At 39.8% G+C, this 26,815-nt stretch overlaps 1 long non-coding RNA gene across 1 annotated transcript; it reads left to right on the top strand.

Annotated features, from left to right (window-relative positions):
• The first annotated feature begins 1,983 nt into the window (after nucleotides 1-1,983).
• On the top strand, nucleotides 1,984-26,815 carry LOC140066107 (uncharacterized). Its single transcript, XR_011848115.1, has 3 exons — nucleotides 1,984-2,109; nucleotides 5,917-5,957; nucleotides 26,482-26,815. It is a non-coding gene; the product is annotated as an uncharacterized lncRNA (long non-coding RNA).

Genomic DNA, 26,815 nt, shown 5'->3' with positions numbered 1-26,815 from the left:
AGGGAAGGGGTCCATATCAAATTGTATTCCCCAAGTGCCTGCAATAACCTTGATCCACCTCTATGTAAAGAGGATCAAGTAAGGTGCATTATACATAGTAAATGTCTTAAGCACCAAGGACAGCAATTGACTACCCTGCTAAATTGTCATAGCTAGACAATTAAAAAGAATTCAGAATGTACATGTTTGAGCTCTCTAAATATAAGTCAGAGAATAGAACCTTATGCTGTATCTATAATAATATTATAAATAATATTATACTGATGAAATTCTAAAAGATACATGTAAAAGCTTCTCAAGTCATTCTGATAAAGTTAATCAACATGTAACTCACAGAGGTTCTCACCATGAATTTCAGCTACATAATTATACCAATGGGAAAAAATAGGGATCACTCCATAAATAAACCACTATTGAAGGCATATTATGTAGCCAGCATTACCAGCAATGCTGGCTACATATCTATTCCAGAAGGAACAGATTCCCAACTGTAGATAGCACTGTTTAGACATGGTTGCGATTCTTCAGTACTGTAGTGAACTGGCTTAACTAAGTGAGAGACTTTTGACTAATGTCAGGGAGTAAGAGTTCTCATTACGGAGACCAATTCAGGCCGCCTAGCAGGCAGCACTTAAAGGGGTATTCCCATTTCAGCAAATGAATGTTATTGCTTTTATTATAAAAAGTTATAGAATTTTCCAATATACTTTCTGTATCAATTCCTCACTCTTTTCTAGATTTCTGCTTGCGGTCATTCTATAGAAAGTTTCTATGTTACTTCCAGTGGACAAAATCTGACCATGATTACACAGGTGCACGGCTCGTTATATCACACAGCTCTGATCACTATCTGTGATATAACGAGCCGTGCACCTGTGTGACCACGGTCAGATTTATATCCGCTGGAAGTAACATACGAGAACATACGTATAAGATTCCTATAGAACGACAGCAAGCAGAGATCTAGAAAAAAGTAAGGAATTGATACAGAAAGTATATTGGAAAATTTAATAACTTTTTAAATTACAAGCAATGACATTAATTTGTTGAAATGGGAATACTTCTTTAAGCCATTGTTTGGCTACAACATCTGACAACACCCAACAAGAAGCTGCAGGAACCAGGTTGCCGACATTTGAACAGAATTGGCCGGTCTAGCTCTCGTTTTTATCGCTTTTTATACCCGCCCTCCGAGAGCCATAACTTTTACATTTTCTAACAGATTTATAGCTCTTTTTTATTTTTATGTTTAGATAAACATATGTTCTTTGTATCAAAAGGTTCTTACACTTGTAACTTTTTATGCGTCTGTTTATGGAGAGTCATCTTTTGTCATCAGGACAAGGTGGAAAACATATAAATTAATACTAAGTAAATAGCAGTTGTGTTTAGCATGGGATAGGGATGTTAATAGTATGTGTTATATAGTTTCGTGAAATTTTTGTGATTTTATTTGGATGTTAGATTGTGATTGGTTATGACACAACTAGTGGGAGGTCAGGTCTCTTAAAGACTCTGGACACGAGACGGTTGGTGTAATATATGCAGGAGCAGTACTTCCATATGATGGAAGGGTAGATGCATTGACCTCCACAATTAGATCCATAGGGTTAAGCTCAGTAATAATGTAATCCAGTACACAGCCAGCTCTCTGCATCTTTATTAAGTGTTACTTTGACTTATTAATATGCAAGCAGCCAGCAGTTCAGTGCTTGTGTTACTCTGCAGGTTTTACACACATCCCTAATAGCTGCCATGTTTCATCTGTTTTTACACACTGACTGTAGTCACCAACTATGCACAGGGCAAAATCAGGAATCGCTCTGTAACAGAGTATACCCCCATTCCAGACTATAGATGGGGTTAAAGAGTTTGTACGGCCAAGGGACTATAAAAAAAAAAAACGTACAATCTCCAAGGCTCCCGTTGTACCGCACTGCAGCCCGTTGGTGCTGTGCCTCTGTTTGTTTACAGAGACAGATGCTTCTATCAGACTACTTCTGGGTGCCGGATACAGCATTGAAACTAATCCAGCGAGGCAGTAGATGGGTGGCCATCCCCTACCTCTCTATACAAACAGAGGCATGGCATTGACTTCAACTTATAAAGGTGAGAAAGCCAGTGAAGTGATCACATTATGGCCTGGAGGGATATAGTATGTCCTAGGTTTTTTTTTTTACAACCCCTGGTATAGAGTTTATTCCCCAGGGGATATTCTGGGCCAGAATTTACCCAGTCTCCATGTTAAGGGGTATATTCTGGCCTGGAGGGTATAGTTTGGCCTAAGCTATTCTATACCCCAGGCCAAACTGTACCCAGGTATTATCTGGGATAAGCCATGGACATATATATATATATATACATACATATGAACAAAATTTTAAAGAAGGTGGGGGCAAGCTAAAATAGTAAGGCATTTATATTCTATGGAGCACATGAATGATTTGTTTTCCTTTGTGACTTTTAAAGTTGGTTAAAGTTAACTTTAGCAATGCTATGTACCTTTCTAAATTTGCCATTGTGAAACATGTCTGTTTCTGATTTGCAACTTTTTAAGTGTATGGAACTAAGCATGGGTTCAATTGTACTTCGTTTTGCACCTAAAAAGTCTCTAAAAGTTGCAAGACAAAGAAACCATCTGTCTTGGAAAGATACATTTAGGAACACTGCAACAGACACCACCACCGGCTAACTTCATATGACCTTGGCATAGACTCAAAAATGGACCTGAATAGACCCAAAAAATTTTTTAAACAACCTTCAAAATGCAGAGAAAACAGCTGATCAAAATAAAGATACATGTCCCCCAATATTTTACATGCCTAAATAGAGGAACATCATAGAATATGTTTTTAGTGGAAATGTCCTCCCTGTGCTTTCCAATTATTTGGCAAAAAATACACTTTTAGAGAGACGGCTGCTGTGAGGATAATTCCTGAGGGGGGAATGAGAGACTTGAGACAGGTATTGGCTGTATGTGACCAGCTGAAGAAAATTTCTGAGGGAGGAGGGAATGAGAGATTTGAGACAGACATCGGCTGTGTGTGACTCACAGAATAGAATTCCTGAGGAGGGGAAATGAGGGAGGTGAGAGAGATGTTGGTGTATGACTAGCTGCAAAGAAATGAAGAAAATGAGCTCCATCATTCTCCCCTCTCTCATGCTGTTGGTGTGACTGTGGAGTAGCTGAATATGCTGGACTCAGCACTTAGGAAGACTCACATAGCATGATTTGCATACATATTGAGATAAATTTGGGAAAAGATTGTGAAAGTTTATAGGCATAAGGATGAACAATTTAGGGATGGTTGTACTGCTTTTTGCTAGCAGTTTGTAAAACTATGTTAATTTAGGGGTCATTAAATTTACTGGCAGGTTCCCTTTAAGTGTATACTAATTCTGTAGGGTTTTCTATACTCTCCATGAAAGACAAATGTCCCATTCTAATTTGTTATAGCTAAGAGCAGATATTTACTATTCCGGGCAATGCCAACTACTAGCACTAGTAGGAACTAAACAGCAATGACTTGACCGCTACGCAGAGACTAGAGATATGTATTGGCTGCTGAGAACAGCTGATCAATAGGGTTGGCAAGTTGAGACCCAACTCTTGTGAAATACTGTAAGACCTCTGGTAGGCATGGTACAAAATTATCTTTAGCTCAGAAATTTTCCATGAACTTGAATGGCAGCTTAGATGCAGTAAGCTCAGACACTCTGCTCCCAACTTGTATACCATGTGTTAGTTTTGGCACTTGAGGAAGCCACAAACATCTGAGTAAAGGGGTTTTCCAATCTATTAATACTATGAATGTGACAGGTCACTCAATATGAGATCACGAGGGGTCACTTATACTTAATAACCATCTTAACTATGAAAACTCCTTTAATGACAGATTTTTAATGCAGGATCTTCAGATTTAAAGGAAGTTTATAGTTTTTTTTTCACATTCATTTGCACAGTCATAAATACTCTCTGTATATTTAAAATTGTGTCTTCTTTCCATCTCAAGCGGCATTTCACATCACACATCACACGTCTCCACACCCTGATGTTATTTCGGGCCTCCCTTCCTCCCACTGGTGGTGTCCCCTGCTAAATATAAAGAGAAAATGACTCACTGGTTTTCCCTTAAAAATAAGCATCAGGGGCTTGAGGTTGCTAAGGGACCGCATTGTTGCTAGGAAACCCTCGCTAACAAAGATTATCCTGGACCAGATGCCACCAGCGACGTCACGTGACAGGGATACGGAATCCTTGCCCGTTATTTACATACAACAAAATACAAAGCAGAGCTATTTTAACTCTTGCAGCCCAGTCTGGATGTCACTGTCACTGATATTCTTTATTCTGCATGTATTTCTATTCATTCTATACAAGATTTATTGTAGTGAAAGAAGATTGTTACTGAAAAAGAACACACGAGAAATGAATTCTGCTTTATTTCCTATTCTCATTCCTAAAACCAGCATATTTAAAGGGTTATTCCCATTTCAGCAAATTAATGTTATGGTTTGTATAATAAAAAGTTATACAATTTTCCAATATACTTTCTGTATCAGTTTTCTAGATCTCTGCTTGCTGTCCTGCTACAGAAATCTTCATGGTTTACTTCCAGTGGACAGAAATCTGACCATAGTCGAACAAGTGCACGGCTCATTAGTATCATAGAGAGTAATCAGAGTAATAACGAGCCGTGCACCTGTGTGACCATGGTCAGATTTCTGTCCACTGGAAGTAAACCATGATGATTTCTATAGAATGACAGCAAGCAGAGATCCAGAAAACCACAAGGAATTGATACAAAAATTATATTGGAAACTTGTATAACTTTTCATTCTGGTTATTTCAAGTACTAACCTATGCTAAATCTCATGGGTTGTATTTTAATATCCCTGGCAGTTTCATGGAGGAATGGAGCAACTTCACATGTGCGACCAGCTTTCCTGGTAATTCTTCTACAAGGATCTTCTATATGGAAGGCAGCAGCTATATAGAGATTTTCTATATTTAAGGGATCAGTTCTATACACCATGTTCCCTGCCCCTTTGCACAGTCTGTCCCCCCCGTGTACCTCTCCTTTCCACCTGTACGTCATGTGACTTTTCTACTTCCGCAACTAACACCCTCATGTCCCTTTTCTTTGCACACAACTAGCACCCTCATGCCTTTGTCAGCATTCTAAATCTTTTCAGTAGTTTACCTGGCTCCCTGCCAGTAGCACGTGGTGAGTCTCTGAGGAGATGGCAGCTGCAGCCTGTGTGTTCCTGTGTCAGTGTCCTCTCCTCCACACTCATCCAGCTCCTTCACCCCTCCTATAATGTGCATTGAGCAGGCAGGGGCGGGAGGGGAATGGTGTGGAGGAGAGTAAGAATGCATGAGGAGACACAGGCGCACACTAGTTGCAGCTTCCCCACCCCCACATACTGCTGGCAGGGAGGCAAGTAAGTGAATTAAACGTATATAAATGTTTCAGAATGCTGACAAATTAATTTTTAGAATCAGCACATTCCAGGTGACAGGTTTAATTTTAATATGTGAGAGCTAAAACTCTTAAAGGAAATCTACCATTTAAAAAAAAATAATAACACCTACATATACTTCCCTACGCTCCTCTTTATACCAGTGGTGTTCTGCTCTAAGCTTAACACATCGGGATCACCTAGAAAAGAAACTTATTAGCAGCCCGAAGATGTGAGGCACTACAGGCTGTTAATTATGCATCCCCCCTTCCCTCTTCATGACGTCACCTGCCTCTCCAACATGGAAGAGAGAGGCATTTATCACACAGGAGGCATTAATTCACTCTCACGTAACGGGAGTGGGAGGTACAGTGGCGTGCATAATAAGCAGCCCGGAGCACCGGACTTCTTGTCCCCACTTTTCGTGCTGCTAATTATATGTTTCTTTTGTAGGTGATGAAGATGAAGAGGAGCGGAGTATGGAGTATGTGTAGGTAGGTGTTTTTTAAATGGTAGATTTCCTTTAATGCATAGTTAACAGGAATGTAATGACAAACCCATTGAGACCCAGGAAAGTGTTAAAGACTGGAAAGGGAACACTAGAGTGTTTATCCTGTAAGAGAGATACACACCAAACACATTCTATTCTTTTTGAATATTTTTAACATCCAGTGTACTTCCCATTTACCCATAGCTTACAAGCGGGTGCCATCCTCTATTCAAAAGTTAAAATTCTCCAGGCACCAAGAGCAGAATGCAGTCTATATTCTATGAGTATACAGTACTGCCAGTCAGACCAGTATTTCCAGTAATAATCTTACACTAGATAAGTCATCATTCCCATCATGTTCCCATAATGTATTATCTAAAGTGGCGCCAAACCTAGAACCAATATTAATCTGCCTCTGCTTTATTAATATCTCCCATCGCCTTATTCTACGTTAGATGGACTGTGAGCTCTTCAATTGGCCATTTCTCCCCACAATCTATCTGCAGCACACGTATGATGGAGATAGTAGAATATGATGATAGCTGATAAGAATACTCTGCAGACATAGAGGAAATAAGCCAGTGCGGGAAGGAAGGCTTAATGCTTATAAGTGCAATAATCACTCTCCACTCAACAAAAAATGAAAAAGTATTGATTCTGTGGTTTAAAAATATCTGTGGGACTCAGCAACCCGGGAAAGTAGAAGCTAAAAATAGACTTATATTGGTAGTAATAGTCAGCAAGGGGGATCCCATGGGGAGAGATATGGCAGATGAGAAATAGGAGAAATCAGATGTGTCATAGTGATAATACTACAGTATTATTTCACTTGGAGAAAACGCAGCAAAGATCATTGTCTAAACCATCACTGCATAGTGGAGAATAAAAACTGCCCGCATATTAATTTCATATATGTATTTATATATACATATTAAGTTAAGTACAAGATTCTGTAGGTTTGTTCTTAAGTTGAATTTGTATTTAAGTCAGAACTGTATATTTCATAATTGTAAAATATTTTTGTCGCTGTGACAATTGGATTTTAAAAATGCTGGATTATCATAAGAACCAGGATTAGCAATAAAGCTTAATTGCAGACACTTTTTTTTTATCAAGTAGTTTTTATTTAAACCAATACATGCAGCAAACTGACTGCATACTCTATACATAGCTGTAACAAAATTTAACTATTTCTGTAGCCCAACCCCTACCCTGCAGACACCTTTTATTACTGTTATATATATAACGTTAATTGTAGCCTAGGGCTAAGGTACAGTAAATTACCAATTACCAAAGGTCTGTATGTAACTAGGGGTCGTCTGTAAGTTAGGTGTTCTTAAGTAGGGGACCACCTGTATAATATATATATACTGGAGATCCAAATTAGAGACCAATGTATGATCACTTGATTTTTTCACAAATAATGCAATCTCCATTGAACATTTGATGGATTTTTTGTAAGGGGTACGCCATGCCACTAGAACAATGTTTTGCCAAATTACCAAAGTAAATCAACATAAAAGCTTTATTTTACATAAAATGTGATGATCATAATTAGAGAAAAGCAAATGACTAGTACATAAAAAGATTATAACAAAATATTCTAAAAGTTACTACATTCACCAATTGTGATGAGCGGACCAAAACCACAAAGTCCGTGTTTGAACCTAATTTTTTTTTATCCATTCAACACTAGTCACCAATCAGTAGGAAGTGCACAGACCTGAAGTTTTCTATAGAAGTTTTCTATTGGGTTTAGATCAGGACCATTCATTGTTTCAATGTTTTCTGCATCAAGGCACTGCTAGACCTGTTTTGCTGTGTGACAGGGGGAATTGTCCTGCAAGAAAATTGCTGGCTGATTGAGTGATGAGCACAAGTAACCATGTGCTGCTGAAGAAGGTTCTGATACACACTTGCATTCACTCTGCCATGTAACTGTATGAGAAGTCCAGCTTCTGCTGCATAAAACATTCCCCAAACCATAACACTTCCTACACCACCATTCACTGACTTCTTTACAAACTATTTAGCCTTTACCCAATTTGTTGATGAACACAATGTTTCTCATCAAAAATTAAACTTCCTTTCATCGCTAAAATGAACTGTGGACCACTTCTCCTCTGTCCACATAACATGCTCCTCAGCAAAGGTAAGTCTAGCCTTTTGATTCTTTCTACTAATGAGATGTGGGGTCACTGTACAGTGGGATTTCAGGCCAAATGCTCTTAAAGAAAACCTACTGTCAGTACCTGTCCAGCAACCGCGCAACCACAACCAGGCTTGGCGCTAGCTGTCAGACTAGGTAGGTGGTGACAAACTCACCCTGCGACGTCCCTGAGGGCTAAGTCCCTGCCTAAAACAAATAACCCGCCCTGGTAAGGGCGAACCCACTATCAGGAACCTAACTGACGGTCCCTGAGTGACCCTACAAAGTGACAGGATGGTGGAGGGGACAGGTAACCGGAAAACAGATATAGGTCAGTGTTCACACTGGTAACAGAAACTGACACAAGACAGACAGGAAGGTGGGGTCACACTAGGAGATAAACGATATTGAGGGACAACAACAGATACAGACAGACACGCAGAGTCAAACAAACCAGGTCAAAACCAAGATGGCGGCAAAGGTACAGATTCGTAAAGCAAATAGAATGGTCAGAAGGCAAAGCAGAAGTCAATACACAGAATAGCAAGAAACGCAAGAGCACTAGATACACAGAAAGACTGCAATAACCAGCACCAAATAAAGGGGCTGAGCAGAATATAAGGCAGAAATGGACACTGCCTCCAGCACTGACTGGCTCAGCCGTCCATCACTCAAACCGCAGCTGCAGGCAAACAATTACAGAGACACACCCAGCTTTCCCAGGATCAGAAACGGATCTGTCAATCACAGGCAGCTCTGGGTGTGGTTTATAAGCAAGAAGCCTGAAACCTGATCCATTCAGTACAATTTGCGAGTCCTGACACCTACCATTTGACTTGATGCATTATGAAGCAAACATACCTTGAGAATGCTGTAGCTGCACTGATGCAGAATCATATCTTGTTTAATCCCTGTGCTGAGTGGTTTTGCTGATAAAACAGATGTAACATTATGATAATGAAGCTCTGTCGCTTCTATGGCTGGTTTAGCGCTTCTCCTAGCAAATGAGATATTTACTGCAGGAGAGGATGATGTAATGCCTGGGTTGTGTCTGAAAGCAGAATAATCAATTATTCAATAATCATCCCCCAGCTGCTGTGTAAGAGTGATCCAGCTCAGGTTGATTAGTCATGTCTTGACTAACCTCCATTTGTAATTACAAGCTCCAGGTTTAATGTGTTTATCCAGGCAGCCAGCCTGACCCAGCTTTCCCAAGGTCCTGAATGTTATAATTGTTTTTTTTTCAGAAAAAACACTCACCTCAGGGACTAACCAAGATATGATCCTGCATCAGTGTAGCTACCTCATTCTCAATGTATGTTTGCTTCATAATGCATCAAATCTAATGGTAGGTTTCCGATAACCATCAATAATCTGTATATGAGACAGATATATTGAAAACAATTTCAGCTGCAGTTTACCCATTGAGATTCCCATGGAGCTTCTCTGCATTAGCCTGTCCACTCTTGCATTTGTCTTCAGAGGGGACGACCAGCCTTTTTGGGAGAATAGAATGAGTTTGTGATGTTGTAAAGATGCAATATTCTAGAAATCACAGACTTGGAAAGACCAATTTCTCTTGCTATGGCTGATAGGGTCACCCTTTTGGCATTCATCTGGACGACCTCCTGCTGGAGAGTTTCAGTCACTTTGGAACGGCAAACCATATTTGCTAAGTCAGTGCAAACTGGAAAGATAGGCTAAATCAGGTTTGTCAAATAATTAAAAAAAGTAGAACCAGGTGCCAAAATAACTTGTAATTAAACAGGAAATTGTGTGTTATTCTCTCATTTTTGATCTCCATTGTATATATATGTAAACCTACCTGAGGTCAGATGTTCAGAACTGAGGACATCGCAGCATCCGGTAAGTGCCTGCTAATTCCCCCACATTCTGAACAACATCTTGACTGCTTGGTGGGAACCACTTAATATTTGCTCATTGGATGCCAGTTCTCTCTTTTTCTTTTCATACCAGGCGGTATTTCTACTTACTTTTCTAGCAAACACATTCATGAGGTTGAGCTGTGGGAAATACAAACTGATTGATTTAATTAGAGATCTCACATGGTTTTCAATGTTTGCGCCGGATGTACATAGAGTCCCGGCATTAGAAAACAGACTATACAATACGATTACATGTCCGCTTCATATGATACACCATGTGATCGGACTGATGCTCTGCATCACGAGACTTGGGACCACGTATACTCTGGGTCAGAGATCATCTATAGGATTACAAGAGAGAAAGCATCCATTTCAGAGGAGTCCAAAATTAATACCACCATGGTAATCGCTTTAGATGTAACAGCAATATAAGAGGACAAGATTCCTGCAATACACTTCAAATAATGACAGGTTAGTACCTGTTATCAATTTCTCTTCATTACCAACAAACATATTGACAATGGCCCTGATACATGAAAACTGCCTTAGTGTAGTTTGCCTCACTAATGTGCACTTTGCGCCAGATTATCCAATAGTGGCGCACGCTGATAATTAATCCGGTCTGTTTTCAGGATCTGTATTCAGGATGCGCACACAGTTGCACTTTTTTTTATTTTGGTGCACTTTGCCTCACGATGTTGTGACAGAATTGCTTCAAATCACAATATTAAAGAAATAATATATATAAATAATAAATGTGCAAATTCCAACTGAACGCTACCACACCCCTTTAGGTGCACAATTTTCTAAAAGGTTGGACAAAGTGCAGCCACGACTCAATTGTGGCGCAAACACTTCACAAGTGCAAGCTCCAAAGCCCTTCTTTTTAGTGGCTTAGTAGATAAGTATGGATAGATAGATAGATAGATAGATAGATAGATAGATAGATAGATAGAAAAACTAAAATGAACGGCACTCCAAAATAGTGGAATAATTCAAGTTCGTTTTTGTTTTCTATATTCGGAAGGATAAAGGAGGGAGCGTGCACCCATCCTTTATTTTATTGCAGTGCCGCTAAGGAAATCTTTTTTTGTAGATAGATAGATAGAATATCTTAAAGGGTCTGTCCGAGACTGTAAAACAAAAAACATTGGTGTCCGGGGGGCTGCTAAAAAAAATGTACTCACCTCCGCTGTTCCTCTCGGCACCCAGCGCTGCCATTTCTCTGGTCCATAACCCATGTAAACAATCGGGGGCACTCAAGCCTCCCTGCGTTCAGCTTCCGGCCATGCCTACCCTCCCACATGATACCGTGCTGGGAATAGGGATGGGTTGGAGTGGCCAGCAACCTCAGACGGATAAAAGTTGAATGCAGCGTGGCTTCCTTGCCCCTGTTTGTTAACATGAGGCACGGAACGGAGAGATGGCAGCGCTGGATGCCGGGAGGGACCGTGGAGGCGAGTACATGTTTATTTTTTTAAGCAGCCCCCTCCAATGCCACCCATAGCCACCAATGTTTTTTGTTTTACTGTCTCGGACAACCCCTTTAACTTCCTGTGAATGGTTATAGATAAGAAGAAGAAATAGTGCAGAATAAAGATGTGAATGGGAAAGGTACATGGAAAGAGTCGGCTTCAAGAAGTCACAGTGAACAGTCTCTGAAAAGGGAGAAATAATGAGTGTCAGACACTGTGATAGCTGTGTGCAGACACAACACAATTCAATCTATTACAGCATAGAATGTTTCTGTAGAAGCACATAGAAAGGAATCAATAAGAAGACTCTGTAAAGGTCAGGGAAAACAATGGGGGTCGTCACTGGCAAACGCCACCAAGATAGAATAATTCACTAGAATAAATGATGTATGTTTTCACACATCGCCCAAGGGAGCTGCTCGCCTCTAGTCCCACTGCTGCCATGATGACTTAGTATTAGCAAACGTATCGGCTCGCTGTCTCCCTCGCCCCCGCAAAACATTCGCCTGTCTATTTTTAGCTAAGCAAGCGACTGCGTTGAATTATTCAGCAAGTTTTACATTGGTGGAGGATTATAAATAGAACAAAGCTGATTATTCCTTCTTCATTTCCGCAGGAATGGGTGACCCTTTGTTCCATTATATTTATCACAAATAAATAACATTTCCGTAGGGACAGTTTAATAATTTCTGCCGAGGAATCTAATCAGGTAAAAGGCTGACAGTCAAGCAGGTAATAAACAGCAATGAATCATGAAGAGCTCCGGCTTGAAGCTGCTTTTGAGAAATTCTGAAATAATTGATTAAATTGTAATTCCCTAATATAATATTTCCATTAGCATCCAGAGTAATCCAAAATGCTTCATAACTGATGGGGATAAGGGAGGGCAAGTAGTTTTACTGTCCATCAAAACATCCATAATGTCATAACTCTCAGCAGGATTGTATTTACTGCTCACGTTGCCCTAAGCACTGTCCCAGATTTATCAAAAGTAGTGCTGCGCTATGTGCAGATTGCATACTGGCGTACAGTCTCCAATAATCTGGCGCACCCAGCACTGCTCGGGGAGTGTGCATCAACTTTTTTTTGGTGCACCTTTAACATAGATCGTGCAACACAATTCTGTTGAATTGCTGTAATAAATTTGGTACACGGTCCGAATCGGCACTGTTTTGCCCCTTTAGGTGCAGAATTTTGTGGCGCAGCAGACAAACTGCAGTCGTGCCACAAAATTGTCGCAAACCCTTCATAAATGTATGTGCAAACACTTTTCGGATTCTTTTCAGTGCAAAGTTAGAACGAAAACTGGCAAAGCCACTGAATCTGGACCTGTTAAAAGACCATTTACACTTGACAATTATTATGAATTGCTTGTTTCCATAATTACATTATTATAATGATATTTGGTCAGTGTTAAGGAAGAATAAAACTACACACCTCTCCTATGCCCTCCAATGGAACATTTAGCTCTCTGTCCACACTGCTATATACATTTTAGGCCACACCTCCTTTAGTTTATTATATCTTTAGTGTGTGCCAACTTTAACATTAAAATAAAAAAATAAATGGGGAAATTACTAACCGGACGCCATAGGCACAGGGCCTAATGGAAAATACGGACCTGACTCTAGATAATATTCAAAAACCATGGACCACTAAAAAGAAAGTAGAGGATTGGAAATATAACATTGTTTATTTGCTAACTAATCAGATAAGTAAATGTGCCCCTTTATCTACAATGACAGCTAGAAACAATAGAAATAGCTGTTGCCTACAGTTTTGGTTTTCCAACAGGATTCTGGACCCATGACCATAGTAACAAAGTTTTGTTACTGAATATTAAAGCGGTATTCCCATTTCAGCAAATTATTGTTATTGTTTTTATGATAAAAAGTTAGAAAATTTTTCCAATATACTTTCTGTATCAATTCATCACTGATTTCTAGATCTCTGCTTGCTGTCATTCTATTGAAAGCTTCTATGTTTACTACTAGTGGACAGAAATCTGACCATGGTCACACAGGTGCACAGCTAGTTATAACAAAGACGGTAATCAGAGCTGTGGGTTATAAGGAGCCATGCACCTGTGTGACCATGGTCAGATTTCTGTCCACTAGTGGTAAATATAGCAGCTTTCCATATAATGACAGCAAGCAGAGATCTAGAAAACTGTAAGGATTTGATACAGAAAGTATATTGGAAAATTGTATAACAAATTCATGACCATTGTCTGACTATGATTGTCACTGGGTCATCATGAAGTATTAACAGTTCTGTGTTCTGGTATACAGCCAGTCCCTGGGTTACATACAAGATAGGGTCTGTAGCTTTGTTCTTAAGTTGAATTTGTATGTAAGTCGGAACTGTATACTTTATCATTGTAACCCCCAGCCATTTTTTTGGTCTCTGTGACAATTGGATTTTAAAAATGTTAGATTGTCATTAGAACCAGGATTAACAGTAAAACTTCATTGTAGACACCTTTCATAACTGTTATAGCTGTTTATTGTAGTCTAAGGCTAAAGTACAGTAAATTGCCAACATCCAGAGGTCCGTTTGTAACTAGGGGTCATATGTAAGTCAGGTGTTCTTAAGTAGGGGACCGCCTGTATTAGACACAAATATACCTATATACCTTGGAGGTAAACTATACCTATATGGTCATTAAAAAGAAAGGTACAGACCAGTTTGCCTCTTTTTTATAAAAGAAGGTAGAACTTCTGGAATGACTCCTTCTCCATAGGTCCTACAAATAAAGTTGTGGGAAATAAACTTGAGAAAGCACCACCATTAGGGCCCCATTTTAGGATTGCTGTAGGGCCCTTTTACCTCATTGATTTTGGGAATTGTATACCAAAGAAATTATCCAAAATGACTCTCTTCACGAGTAGGCTCTAAACGTAGAGGTGGGCAATGACAGACCCTCGCTTTTGCCTTGCATTACCATCAGTAGAACAATACAGGCGGTCCCCTACTTAAGAACACTCGACTTACATACGACCCATAGTTACAAACGGACCTCTGGATATTGGTAATTTATTGTACTTTAGTCCTAGGCTACAATAATCAGCTGAAACAGTTATCAAATGTGTCTGTAATGAAGCTTTAGTGTTAATATTGATTCTTATGACAACCCAACATTTTTAAAATCCATTTGTCACAGAGACCAAAAAAGTTCTGTCTGGGATTACAATGATAAAATATACAGTTCCGACTTACATACAAACTCAACTTAAGAACAAACCTACAGACCCTATCTTGTATGTAACCCGGGGACTGCCTGTACTGTGTTCTCAGTAAGGCACGGCACATAGTAGCATTCATAAATATGTCCTTTTATCTTGGTTAAAAGCAAGCTATTCCAATAATGGAAATCATTAGGGAATTGCTGTCTGTGTAGTTCCCTAATACATACACCACTGGTTCAATATGCCCTATTTACATAATTGACAATAAAGTCTGATCATTTCCAGGGGCACTTATCTGCTGAGGATGTGCTTTTAGGCACGTCACACACTATAATGTATGCAATGGAAACCCTTGTTTTGTCAAATCCACTGTAATTGTATTTTATAAAGTCTTGAATAATCTAGTCTTGAATAAATATAAATGCAATGTCTGTAGACTTGGAAGACAGGATTAGATTCTCATCCAATATGCAGGAACAGGCAAGGTGTGCTGTACAGATGGTCAATAGCGAAAAATAGGGTCATTACCAGGTCATGTATTTCCAAGCAAGGTGAGATCCGAGGATATAAGAAGAGTTGGTAGATATGACTAGAACATGCTTTAACATTATAAAGGTGTAACCCTTTCCTTTCTGCCTTGTTATGCTAAAAGTGATGGCAAAGAAGTTATTACTGTCTATCCAAATCCATACATATATTCCAATGTCACACATCACATAGTCAATTATCACACTCCAGCTCATTGGACAAGAGACTACCTCGCTCCATGTGCCCCTAAGTGAACTCAGTTTCCATTTAAATGAATTTGTAGTAACCTGGTTTGGCCACCGCCCTGAGAATGGAGCTGTCTACTTTCCATTCAATTCTCTCTGGGGAGCTCTTTGACCACTACCAATTTTAATTAAGGAGTAATTTTATGGAAAGGTTATCAAGAAATAATTTTAGCCCAATATATTCCCTTTAGATGCAGAGGTGACCAGAATTACATGAAAAGCTGATCTAGCTGCTTTAGTGTATCTCATAGAAGTGAATGGGAGTTGTAGGACTACACTGCTTCTAGAGTTAGGCCCCTTTCACACTTGCGTTTTTCACGCGCGTTTTCTGCGCGTGCTTTTGATGCGCAGAACTTGCATTGCACTCTGACACATTGTAACCAATGGGTCTTTTCAGACTTGCATTTTTTTTCACGCACACACGCGCGTTTTATTTAACGTGCGTTTAAATCTTGACATGCTTACTTTTGAAAAACGCACCATACAAGTCTATGGAGACGCATCAAAAACGCATTGCACTCTGAGACACTTGCAAGTGCAATGCAAGTGCAATGCGTTTTTCACGCATCAATTGCCATAGAAAAAATAGAGCTCGGTCCTGAGTCCAAAACGCATTGAAATTGCATTGAAAACTGATTGAACTTTGATTCAAAATGTGCGTTTTTCACTGACCAAACCCTGATCACACCCTGATCAAACTCTGACGTGATCTGCAACGCAAGTGTGGAAGGGGCCTAAGTGTGAGACCTGCATCTTTCAGACATTTATGGCATAAACTTTGAATATGCTATAAATCTTATGAAAATTGAACAGCAAACTTTTTTTCCCTGATAATTTTTTTAAATTTGTTTTTGTACTTTTTGCACTACTCATGCAGATACATACACGAGGTAGATGTTAAGTTACTGGGTAAAGCAAATGTTATCGGGTAAAGGACCTTAGATGACATCACCCTGGTCACATGACATGAAATGCTCAATGATGTAACAGAACTCTCTCTAACTGCGGCAAGAAACTGTGTTAAACATTTAAAAGAGATTTTTATGGGCCATATGATAAGTAAACAGAGCTGTATATGTCTGTAGCTGAATATTAGCAGATGGTTCCTAAATACAAGTTCCATACAGCAGCATATCATAGCAGTGAGGTCTGTCAATCAGGAACAAGGAGGCGGGGCAATGCAAATAAAATTCAATATGCAGAACTCCATTAATATCATTGGACTCACCTCAGGTGATTTGCATATACAGTAGTTTACAAACTGATTTTTTTTTAACATTACAGCCATTGAATGGAACCGTTTAGGGATATGAGCAATGCTTTTTAATCATATTTTTATTAAATGTTTATTTTAGGTACGTAAATTTAAATGGCAGATCCTCTTTACTTTCCCTTGATCCCCTGATGATATATATCAAAACTATAGAAAAATATATCAAAACTCAGCTTTCCGGCTTCCCCCGCTGCTGGCTATATACTGGGGCAGGGGGCTGGCTATATACTGGGGCAAGGGGACAGCTATATACTGGGGGATATGGACTGGCAGGCTATATACTGGGGGGCAGGTGCTGGCTATATACTATGGGGCAGGGTCCTGCAGGTTATATACTGGGGAGGCTGCGACCAATGCATTTCACACCCTCGGCTTATACTCAAGTCAATAGGTTTTCCCAGGTTTTTGTGGTAAAATTAGGAGCCTCGGCTTATACTTGGGTCGGCTTATACTCGAGTATATATGGTATATACTGTAAATGTATCTGTATGGCTGTTTTTAAGTGGACTAAATATTTTTACTTTTTTAATAGTAGTCATCTAGCTGTATGCACATCAGATCTTTATGGATATATGTATATGACATGTCCATTAAACTGTGAGAGCCCTTTAAATCTTTTATTTAATCAGCTATTTGAATAGGTCAAGCACATAATACAATACGCCTGACTGACTCTTATATACACATGGATGTCATCTTATACGTGATGTATGCCATTCAAGGTAAAGGCAATTTGGCTATCTTATATTCACATGCTATTTAAAGTGGACCTGTCACCTGCACCTTGTACATCTAATATTCATTTGCATGAGGCTTGTCAATTCATTATGAACCACTACTTCATGAATATAAGAAAAACCTCATGAATATTTACTACGCCTCAGTGGCATCACTGGTTCCAAAAATCCAAGAGGATCCTTCCACAGTGGGAATAAAAATGGGTCACTTTAAAGCTCAAAGATCCCAGACCCCCTGGAAAAAGTAGACTGTAGTCAGCTAGACATTTTACATATATATGTATAGTATTACATACAGGGACGTAACTAGGAGAGGCAGGACCCCATAGCAGGGTTCTGAATGGCACCCCCATTCCCTCTTAAAAATATACACATTTGTATACTCACAAATATCAGTTACAATCACACACATTTGTACACACATTTATTCACTCATGAGCGAACATATAGAGCATATACACATCACATATACACACATTCAGTGCACTATACAGACGTACAGCATATATACACACATACAGTGCATATACATCATATACACATACCACAAATAAACACACATACAGCATATAAACATCACATATATGTTATATAAGTATTATGCTGCACAATGTGCACCATAATGACCCACATTTACTAAAAACAGTGCAAACTGCACCAGTGCAAACTGCCACTTTTTTTGGCGCACCTTTAACACACAACATGTAACAGATTCTTACATTTCTGTGTAAGCAGTTTACACCTAAAAGAACATGCAAAGTCCGCCAGAAAACTGGTGCATGGCCCTTAGTAAATGTGGGCCGATATGTATATAATGGTGCACACCCTCCATTCTTTAGTGTGTCAGACAGCATAATGTGGCCCCATGACACTGCGGGCCCCATAGCAGCTGCTTTGGCTGTTACGACCCTGATTACATAGCTGCAATTCGGATGTCATCAGCACTCTACCATGGATTATAGCATAGTCTTGTATAGGGATTCCCTTTATGAATTTCATGTTTTGATGTAAACTTGCAAGTTTGTGATTTATTTAGTAAATAGCACATTTGAATAATTATTTTAATGAGATAACCTAATAACAGCAATTCTTCCTTCTTTTTTTATTTTTGCATTGTTCATGTGGAAAAAATGAGTTAGTTTGCCACTACAGTTTGTTGCAGATGCTGCATTTGCAATTTTGTACACATATTGTTAATAATGAAGCAATTTTGCAAGAAAAAAAGTTATATTTTGTGTTTAACGTTGTTTTACGATCAGCTAGAGACCATGACACCTGTTTTGTGGTCAATGGCATAACTATCGGGTGCAGTGGGTCCCGGGGTAAAATTTTTAAGGGGGGCCACCTACATGGTCATGTGATGTCTAACCTATTAGGTTATTCAGGTTAGAAAAAAATCTAATGAGGGGAGACCTCATTACAATGTACCAATACCTGAACGGACAGTACAAGGATCTCTCCAAAGATCTTTTTATACCTAGGCCTGTGACCAGGACAAGGGGGCATCCTCTACGCCTAGAGGAGAGTCGATTCTACCATCAACATAGACAAAGGTTCTTTACTGTACGAGCAGTGAGACTATGGAGCTCTCTGCCGCAGGAGGTTGTTATGGCGGACTCTATGTACATGTTCAAGAAAGGCCTGGATGACTTTCTGGAGAGAAAAAAATACCACATTGTATGGGAATAAAACTTTTTGTTAGTAGTTTCTGTTGATCCAGGGAGTTATTCTATATTAGGGGTCAGAAGGAATTTTTCCCTGATTTGGGACAATTGGCATCAGCCTTGCAGGGTTTTTGCCTTCTTCTGAATCAACAGAATTTAATGTTTAGGTTGGACTTGATGGACCGATGTTTTTTTCTAACGTTTTATACTATAATACTATGAAATTAAATAGAAACAGCTGAACCACACCCCCCACACCCTGCTGGGAATGTTGTGATTGCAACCCCAGCAGCCCGCAATAATTTAGCCCCTGATTGTGGTGTATTATGTTTGTCAGCATCATCTTATTAGGCTCTGCCTCAAGAGCTGGGGACCTACTGGTTTTAAAAATTAGAGTTCTCCTGTTTTTACAGTCCTGTATGAACGTAGCAGCCTGGACTCCAGATGTTCATCAACATAGACAAAGGTTCTTTACTGTAAGAGCAGTGAGACTATGGAACTCTCTGCCGCAGGAGGTTGTTATGGTGGACTCTATGTACATGTTCAACAGAGGCCTGGCTGCCTTTCTGGAGAGAAAAAATATCACGGGTTATGGGGATAAAACATTTATTTAATTCTTAAAGGTTGGACTTGATGGACTTGCGTCTTTTTCCGGCCTTATATACTATGATACTATGATCAATGATACAAGCTAGTAGAGCGAAGTTTTCTGTTTATTTTAGTCAACTGTCTACACTGTATCAATTTGTTGCAAACTGCCTATAAGAATTTTAGGTCGGTATAGGAGATTTTCCCCACCAAAAAAGTTAATTTGATTTTCTGAAATCATGTAATTATGCAAACTCAACAAGTGAACAAGTAACTGCCCATCTACCTGGCTTAGAGCAGTAAGCCTATTCACAGACAAAGCACAGTCTTTACTGGTCCCTTAGGTAGTCCCATGTAGCAGTCCTTTGGAGGTGAATACAGGATGAATGTATCGACAATACATATCTGATGCTTTTCGAAAGATGAAGCTTTGGGAAATTATTGCTCCTGACACTGGTGATATGTACTTTGTGATTAGGGAAGATATTATCAAACACATATAACTCCTTTTACAACTCATCACACAGCAGCATAGTTCATACTCCACCTTAGGGTTGTTAGTGCCTGTGCATAATCCGTTTTTGTGCTGCATAAGACCAGTGCAGTGATAGAGCGTAACATACATGAAATAAAACCATACAAAAAAAGTAAAGGTGTCATTTCTGTCTTTATTAGTTTTGACTCTGTGGATATAAGAAGATGTGAAAACACTAGAATTTCAATGATAAATGTATACATACGTTATTATATATTTATGCATTAATTATTGTTATTGTATCTTAAGTGTCCTCTCCTGGTTGGTTGCGACTTATCGGTGTCAGTGTCCAGACCTCATTTTTTATGTTGCCAGCTATAAGAACAAGGTGTCCCATCACACAGATGTAATTTAACACTGGGCTGATAATCTGACAGTCTGATGGAGATACAACTGTGTGGTGCAGCCAAGTTGTTATTTGACAGTTTCAGGTGAGAAGATAAAGTGCCACAGCCGTGAGACACATTAAATACACCGTCTGGATGAATATGACCAGTTCAATTCGGTTGGTTCCCTTGCAAGTAGGGAGAACAATGTAAGAAGAGGAGCCACAGCTCACAGAGGCAATATACGTGTTGGTGATGTAATGTCCTGGAGTTGGGCCACCACAAAATTAAGGGTGCGTTTCCAGTTTTGAAGCCAAAAACTGGTGTGGATCATAACGGGTGAGAGCATATACAGTAATTAAAAAGTGCCACTCCTCCTCTTTTTATTCACTCCACTCTTAGAGATCAAAAACTGCATCTGAAAACCTGAACGTCTGGACACACCCATGGGGATAGCGGAACTGATCACTCCATTAGGCCCGTATGTGTTCTGCGCATGTATTTGACGTTGCACTCTGAACCAGTGGGGCTCAAGGGTCTGAACGCTGCACTTTCGTCGGGTTTCCCGAATATTTCCGTTTTGCGAAGAATTGCCCCAGGATTTTGGGGCACGCGACCGGATTGTGGCGCATCCGTGCCGGCTTTCGCGCGAAGGGTGTGGCCGTCGAACAACCCGAAGGATTCGGAGAAGCCGCGGAATTTAAAAAAAAAACTGGACCGGGTAAGTAAATGTGCCTGATTGTATTTATTGTTAAAATCTCAGCTTGCACTACTTTGGCAAGTCACGGGCATAAAAAACGCATCGTACAAGCCTAAGCAACTGCAATATGTTTTTTACTGATCAATTGTCTGCATGTAAAAAACACATTCAAAATGCATTGAAAACACCAAAGAAAGTATAAAAAACTAAGACCATGAACTCTTTCTGAAAACTGATGAAAAATATCAGTTTATTACTAGCCAAACCCTGATTACTCTCTGATCAGACTCTGACTGTATCTGGAACGCAAGTGTGAAAGGGGCCTAAGGCTTCATCCACACTCAGGATCCCTTCCATTGTCTAGTAAAGGAAATCTACCAAGCATGAAATCTACCAGGGGCATTTACTCATAGATCTAGGCACCGTGACTGTGGTAATTTTCTTATATTTGTCATCCATGGCCTCCTTCTTTCCAAAATCAACTTTTATAGTTATACTAGTGAGTCAGAAGGGCTCTGGAGGTGTTACTAGTGTCCCTCGGTCCTGCAGTTCACAGGCTGTTACACATGTCTCACTCTCCCCCTGCTCCCTCAGCACTTCCCCCCTCACTGTGCCTGATGTTTCAGCACACAATGGGAGGGGGGGAGTGCTCCTGCACAGTGTAACAGCCAGTGAATCTCAATTAAGGAGAGGCTCTGGTAACAGCCCCTCAGACACAGTATCATAATTTTAATGGTTGATTTTCAAAGGAAGGAGCCCAGGGATAATAAATATGAGAAGATTATGCCTGGATCTATGAGTAAGTGTCCCTGGTTTATCATGCTTGATTCTGATGGTAGATTTTCTTTACACTGCATAGTTTTCCCTCTGGTTATGCTGCATCCTAGTATCACACTACCACCAAGTGGCTGAAATAGGAAATTACATTAGAATTTTGTTCAAACCTAGAAGAGTTAATGTTGTATTTATGTTATAATTGTTAAATATATCTTCCTGCAGGTTACCAGGCTAATTATTGTCTGCCAACCCGAAAAGTCCCAAAACAGAAGGGAAGATGTATCAATTGGTCTACACCAGAAATCTTGAGTAATTCGCACCTGAACGGTGACCTAGTGGTTATCACGACAGCCTTGCAGCAATGGGGACCTAGGTTCATGTCCCAGGGTCAACCTGTTGTATGTTCTCTCCATGTTTGTGTGGGTTTCCTCCGGTTTCCTCCCACTCTCCAAAATATACTGGTAGGTTGTTTAGATTGTGAGCCCCAAAGGGGACAGGGACCGATATGGCAAGCTCTGTGTGCGCTATATAAAGGAATTATTATTATATTTAAATGCTGTCCCCCCCCCATTAACTGAAAAAGGGGTATGTCCTCAGTAACTAGGGGGCGTGACCAGATAGAAAATAGCCAGTGTGGCAGAAAATTAATATTATGGTGCAGAAAAATATACTGCGCCAAATTAATCATCCAGCATCAGATACAATAATTAATCTGGCACAGCAGTAAAATGTCTAGTCCTACTCTGATTATAAATAGGAATGGCACTCACCAGGCAGAGTCTTCTTAATGGTTAATTTATTCAAAAATACTCACAATAAACCTTTAGGCAACTTAGTGCTATAAGTTTCTCGCTTACAGCACTTCATTCGGTTCGCTTGTGTGTAGGGGAATCAAAATACTTGTATATTATAACTAACCCGACCACCTCTTCTCTAATAACTTGTGTTCCTATTGGTTACTTATTATGTCCCCATTGGTACAAAAAAATGCCAGTCTGGCTCATATTTATTAGTATTAGTTTATACAGCTGGGCACAACCATCTCCTTGCCTGTAGCGCTTGAGTCTGGGGCACGTACCAGTCTTTCACCTCACCCAACATGGTGTCATCCCTTTGGGGGCGGGATTTCATTTAACTTTCCTCCTTAGGGCGTGGCCCCAGGCTCAAAGTACAAGGACCGGGAAAGGAGGGTTCAGAATAGCTGCAAACTCTATGATACCCGAGTTATTGGGATTATGAACCAAAGATTTATTGATGGAGCTTCTTTTTAAAGCTTCTTTTTAATCCAACCATATGAATAGGTATAATAGCTATATATATATATAGCCCATGAGAAGAGAAAGAAAGAAATGAACTATAATCTAAAAATTATATCATATGCAGGCAATTTCTTATACTGCATAGGCCCAAAAAATGTATTTCTACTTATTCACAATGACGATTTATCTTTAGGTGACGACAATTACAGAATTATATGCAGATGTTAAGAGAGGAATATATATTCTGGTTATAGAAACACTTCCATATCCACTCTATCGTAAAGGCCTGACGGTCCTGTTCTCAAAATCTACTTCCCTTTATTTTGAAGCAACACTCTTTGGCAGTTCTACTCTGTTCAACACTCTAGTTCTACTCTGCACCTGTCAAAAAAACAACACATCATACCTCCCAACATTTGGGAAAAGGAAAGAGGGACAAAATGGCGGCACGCGTAGCGTGCCGCGGCGATCCCCCTAAGCCACACCCCCAATCACTCCCTGGCCACGCCCCAAATTTTAACCATATTAAAAATAATAAAAATCATAATTTAAAAAAAAAAAAAAATTATCCTCATTGGGATTTGAACCCAGAACCTGCAGTGTCCATGTTCAATAATAACACAGCGCCTCAACCCACTGAGCTATAACCTCAATGATTAACAAGTGGAGAATTTTGGTAACTAAGAACTATATACTGCCTTGGTATATAGGGAGGGATCTTCTCAGATTATTGTAATTATTGAGACTATTATTATTATTATTATTATTATTGAGATGATTATTATTATTTTTACCATTATTAATAATCATCTCCATAATAATAAAATTTATAATAATAATAATAATAGTCTGAATAATTACAATAATAATCTCTGAGAAGATCCCTCTCTATATATCAGTGCATTAGTCTGTGTCACAGTGTAAATGGCTGATAACATGTCTTACTTACCAGAAATCCTCAGCTCTGTATCACTGGGCTTATAGCTCAGTTAGTTAAGCTCCTGTCTGCAGTGCACAGGGTCCCAGGTTCGAGTCTCAGCCTGGCCAAAACTTTATTTAATTTAATTATATAAAGAGCTTGTGTCTGGGGAAGACCTGGAGACCATATATGGACAGATAGAGATCTGAGCTGATGACGTGGTCCCTGCTCTCCGGCTGAGCCGACACTTCTCTGAAAAGGATTCCCTGCCGATGTCTGCTCTAGGGAACCCTAGGAGATGCAGTGACCATATATGGACAGATCTGAAGCTGATGACGTGGTCCCTGCTCTGCGCTAAGCCCGACACTTCTCTGAAAAGGATTCCCTCCCGATGTCTGTAGAAGCCATTCTGTACTGTGAGTTCAGACTTTCAAAGTATTTACTATGGGGACAAAGCGGGACCTGGGGGGAAAATTCGTGACAATATCATAGCTGCCCGTGACGCGGGGCAGGGGTACGAAAAGCGGGAAAGTCCCGGCAAAATCGGGACGGTTGGGAGCTATGAACACATTAACACATCTCTCCAGAGAGTCTACAAATTATCTCTGTCTGGGTTTCTGGGCCACATTCCTGAGATTTAACAGTCCTTCTGGATCTCTATTTGGAGATTTTAGTGAGGTTTCTTTGTCTCTGTGTGTTGCTACCACAGAGATTACTGCAACGTTGCTGATGCAGCAGAGCCCACCTGGCTCCATAAGAGACCATCTTCCCAGCGAAGATGACCACTGGTCCACAGTGACCTTCCCACAAGCCAGTGGTGCTCATTATTGCTGCAGCCAGCCAATCAACGGCTGGCTAGAAGTTATTTGTTTGAACATGCGGCCCCTCTTCCTGCTACTATCCTGCCGGTCTAAGCGTGCAGATGAGGCCTACAACTGAACACAAGGCTACCATGACACCTGCAGCCTAGCCACCATCATTACTAGCCACTCCGGGTCCATGTTCCTGCTGCCCCCGCAAGCTATCGGCCCCTGTGGGGATGTTAATAATAATAATAATTCTTTATTTATATAGCGCACACAGATTACGCAGCGCTGCACAAGCTTGTCAAATTGGTCCGTTGCAGAGAAATTTAACTGGTTTGGGAATGTGGGGCAGATAATCAAAGTTTAGATTTGGTCTATGTTGTGGTTAATGCTGCAAATCTGTATAATGATTAACCCTTTACTGTGGCTGATCAATGGTTTTATCTGACACAAAAACAGGGGGAGAATTAAAGAGAGCACTTCTCTCTTCTGTCACTACTTCCAATAAAACCAGTCAATACATACCTCCCAACCATCCCTGTCCCAAATTTATCTACATGTGTGGAGGCTACAGGGAAGAGGGGCATTATACAGGGTGGTGGTCATTTTACAGTGTGGGGTGTCAAATGAAGGGGGCATTATACTATGTGGGGGGTACTAAAGTATCATTATATAGTTTAGAGGCCATTAGGTGTTTATTACACTGTGTGGAAATATTAGGGGGTGTGGTAAGAGGTGGCATAAAAGCTGGGGCTTAGGGCATAAAAATTTCTGCATCTTATGTTTCTCTTCCTCCATTATATAACGGCATCATAATCCACAGCGCTTTACAGATCATGGAGTAGATATACAGATAAAATAAGACATTACAGGGCAATATTTAGAAGGAACAATAGGGATAATTATGTTATTTCTGTTGGATAAAAGCTGTTCATAATAGTGGATTTTGGATGTGCATATATAAAATAGCCACCAGCATTGATGGGTGAACACCAAAACCTCACACTGATCAGCGATTCGGTTCCATAAGTCTGCTATTCAACTGTGCAAGAAAAGGGCCATCAGTTAAAAAAAATAGTGGACTGTCCCTTTAAGGAATTGTTGTATGTGATTAATGCTGATTCAGCATAGGTCAGTATACATTGATTATGCCGCTCTGGGCTCAGTAAACTGCTGTAATGCATAGTACTATAATATCTGAGTAAGGTAAGCAGTAAAGAATACATTAAACAAAACCAGACATTACATAGTGGGGAATTATGCTCACGTATGTTGAGTGCCTAACACCATAAAGTAGCTTATACATCACTGGTTTCTGCTGGAGCATCTCTGCAGCTGAAGTAGTTGCACAGTCTCTATAGTCTCTGTAATTTCACATTATATTACAGCCATAAATCTTGACAAGATGTTGTTTTGAGATCTGGGGAACTCTCCAAATTACAAGTTACATATTTATCTATTTTTCTATGGCAGGAATGAAATGAAGGCTTGGTTTTGGATTACAGGTATAAATCCCTATTGTCGTCTTATATATATGCAATCATTATGACGGGAATACTGAAGAGGTTAATCTGAACATACTTGAAAGAACTCCATATATTAAACAAGGCAAACATACATGCAAAGTGTAAAGGGAGAGACCTGGCAAGCATCAAAGATATTATGAAGGCATTTGTTTCTGGAGATTGTCTCTATGATTTCATTAGGAGAGATGGCATGGTAATGCTTCTATGAGAGAAATTATATAAACCAGCAATGACATCTGCACATCTTATAGAACCAAGTTCAAACAAAAGAGCCCTCATAT

This window comes from Engystomops pustulosus, chromosome 6 (assembly GCF_040894005.1).
Source record: "Engystomops pustulosus chromosome 6, aEngPut4.maternal, whole genome shotgun sequence".
In the NCBI taxonomy this organism is placed as follows: Eukaryota; Metazoa; Chordata; class Amphibia; order Anura; family Leptodactylidae; genus Engystomops; species Engystomops pustulosus.
The sequence above is the reverse complement of the archived record's forward strand: the minus strand, read 5'-3'. Positions and strand labels throughout refer to the sequence as shown.